Below are 3,270 nucleotides of genomic sequence, written 5' to 3' on the forward strand. Positions count from 1 at the left end.
CGTCCTGTGCCCAGCTCTAGACAGCTCCATCTATGACTCTTTTATTACAATTTGATCCTAAAATATAAGGTTTCATAGATAAAAGCCATAAACCAATTAATCTTGTGGGCGCTAAATTCCATTAATGATACTGAAACATTTCTAATTAAATTGGGCAACTATAAAAGGATACGTTTGATTAGACAGAAAGGAACAGAGAGTTATAGGGGAAGGAAATAAAGGTCAGAAAAAACTGAGAACTAAGAAGCTAAGAACTGCAAGTTCAGACAAGGTGTTCACTTGGACCTGCTTTTTGTCCTGTATTCTGTATTCTACAGTGATTGATTTTAAGCAACTTAATTGGTTAAGCAGGGTTAATAAATGTATGTGGCAGAACTTGGTGGGTGATAAGATTATGGTTATGGAAAATTTGTAATCTTCCTCTTTAAGACTCTGGCAATAAATTTTTGGTCTATTAATCTTGACAACTGGAGAACTTTGATAAAGATCTTCTCTACTACAGTCTCTACTCACCCAACTTGTTCACATCTAAATCATTTTTATACCTTTTTTTAATCTCTTTTTTTTAATCTCTTCCTTAATTTTTCACTCACTCTCTCTCTAACATACCTTAATCCCTCTCTGAATAACAGGGGTGTACTGATGTGATATTCTGAGGCATTTCTCAGGGAAATATATATGCATATATTTTTAACTGGCCTTCTGTCAGCAAACCATTAAGGCCACGTCTTCATTTGTTGGCACTAAATCTGACACGGAAGCTGCTGAAATGTAAGCAAATATTAATTGGGGTCATCATCTGGAGACGCAGCTCATGCTGAAGACTAACATAAAGCACTTTGGTGGGACCCAAAGCTATACAGACAATGATGCTGATGCATTACATTTCTCATGATTGCTGGCCACAGCCGTGATGATTCATAATGACCGGTGAACTTCGCCTTCGTATTTTAGGTGCTGAGTGTTTTAGCAATTAACAAAGCCTCTGTTAGTCTGAGTGGCTTTTAAACTACAATCTTTGAATATATTTGGTCATAATTATCATATAAGGTGTTCTTTTGATTGTTTGATTTGTATGTTTCCTTCCATTCATCCCAGTATATTAAGGAAATAATGTACTTCTGGGATTTTGAAGAGCAAACATTTATGAGCCATTGTCCGCAATCAGCTTCTTTGTTTTACATCAGGGGTCTCTACTTTTGTGTGGACAGCATTGCTAAAAGGAATATATGAGCAATTTGTTAAAAGCACTATGTCTACTATGATCCCTGGGTGTTATTAATTGCTGCCCGTTAAGTACCATTGGGAACAGTGGGCCACCAGGTCTCAGCAACAACCACATTTTCTACAGAGACACCTTGGGTCTTGGGGATGTACTCCAAGATTGACAAGCCCATGTGACTCAGACATGTTTCACAGCAAATACCAAGTGGTTATTTTGTTCTTGTTCCAAATCATTTGAAACAAATTTTAGAGAACATGCGTCACATTTTTATTTTTACCAGTATTTGAAAGTGAGCCAAAATTTTGTTCTTATGATCACTTCTCTTAAGCTACAGGTGCTCCTCTTTACCATTGCCTAAACATCAATCAAATGGACTAGCTAAAAGTAACTGTAACTACACATAAACTAAGTGGAAGTTAAGTTCACAACCTATAGACAGTTTGATTTAAATGAATTTCTACTGAGTTAACACTTCATTTACATGAGAGTGTAAACATAGATTTAGCAGCAAGCAGCAAGATGCAAGGGCTCATGTTTTATGTACATCTAACACACCTGGTATGGATTGAGATGCTTGTTAAAATGGAAGCTTAACTGCCAGGTGTGAAAAAATTTATATATTTGTCCAGTGTGAATTGGTCTGAATGGAGCCAGAGGACCACATAACATTACATAGAATGAATGAATGAAATACTCAAGCATTCAGTGTCAATCCACATGAAATTGTAGAGCCGCAGTGATGAAGAAGACGTGACTTTAACAGTTTGCAGATTTCCCTAAGAAATGTTAATAATGTGGAATATTTGTCTTCATTCTTAACACTATTGTGCATATGGTTCGTTGTTGAAAAAGAACAAAGTCAGGGGAGAAAATATTGCATAATCTGATATCATGCTACTGTGAATCACATTGACGGTTGTCTCAGTCAGTGCTTTGTCATGATGTTGACTTGGACTTGTTGAGAAATTTATATGCAATTGTCTTATGCAAGTTCAGTTACATCAATCATCATGGCCCAGTTTTAAGTGTAAAAAAAAGGACTGATGTGGTTTTAACTTTTTTCTTGCTGAACAAGAAAGACAATGATTTGTTGTTTAATTTCGTAGGAAGCTAGTGAATAATAGATGATGGTCAGATGAATTATCCTTATTGTGAAGTTTATAACCCATTTTAGAAGTTGTTTATCTAGAGAATTGTAAAAGTAGGCTAATGATCAAGGGAAAGTGTTAACGAGTTTATCTGTATTTTTGTGTTTCAAACTTGGTTATATTGGGAAAGAGTGATTTGACCCCTTTACTCACATGTCTTTTTATCCTCTGGTGTGGGTTTTAACTATCATGCTTACACTGTCAGATACATGCCAAACTTTCTTTAACAGCCTGGAGAACCAAATGAACACATTAGATAATAAAATACACAGAGAACACAGATCGAGTAATAAAAAAACAGTGGAAATGAGGTGATAGTTTTATACACTTTGCTATATTTTATTTAGTGAGCTACAGTTAGAGGGCTAGTTGCAGCTTTCCACCTCAAATATGGGCAGAACCTCAGGGAAAGCCTCCTACATTCACCCTGTGGTCTGACCCTGAGCAGTGCACTATGAGATTACAGCAGGGCAACCCTTTTTCCTTTAAACAGAATTTATATTTTAACTAAAATTATTGTCGGCTTTGTGATATTTTTGATATTGCATAACAAGCACAGTTACATCACTGCATTGGTAATGCACAGGTACTGCTGCTGGATCAGTCAGTCAAAGTGCTAACTGGTCAACAGTAGCTAAAAGATAAGCAGTTTTATTTGGTACTGAGTCACTTTGACAGTCAAAATGATGTGCAGTGATGTACAATAAAGTTATTTAGTTTTTATGACACTTCTGTAATACTAAGCAATCATGACTTGTGAACATTTGTGCTGCATCCCACGTTCGCCTCACACCTCCAGGGTTGGGGTTCGATTCCCACCATGGCCCTGTGTGTGCGGAGTTTGCATGTTCTCCCTGTGCTGCGGGGGTTTCCTCCGGGTACTCCGGTTTCCTCCCC

The sequence above is a fragment of the Ictalurus punctatus genome, chromosome 1 (genome assembly GCF_001660625.3).
Source record: "Ictalurus punctatus breed USDA103 chromosome 1, Coco_2.0, whole genome shotgun sequence".
NCBI lineage: Eukaryota > Metazoa > Chordata > Actinopteri > Siluriformes > Ictaluridae > Ictalurus > Ictalurus punctatus.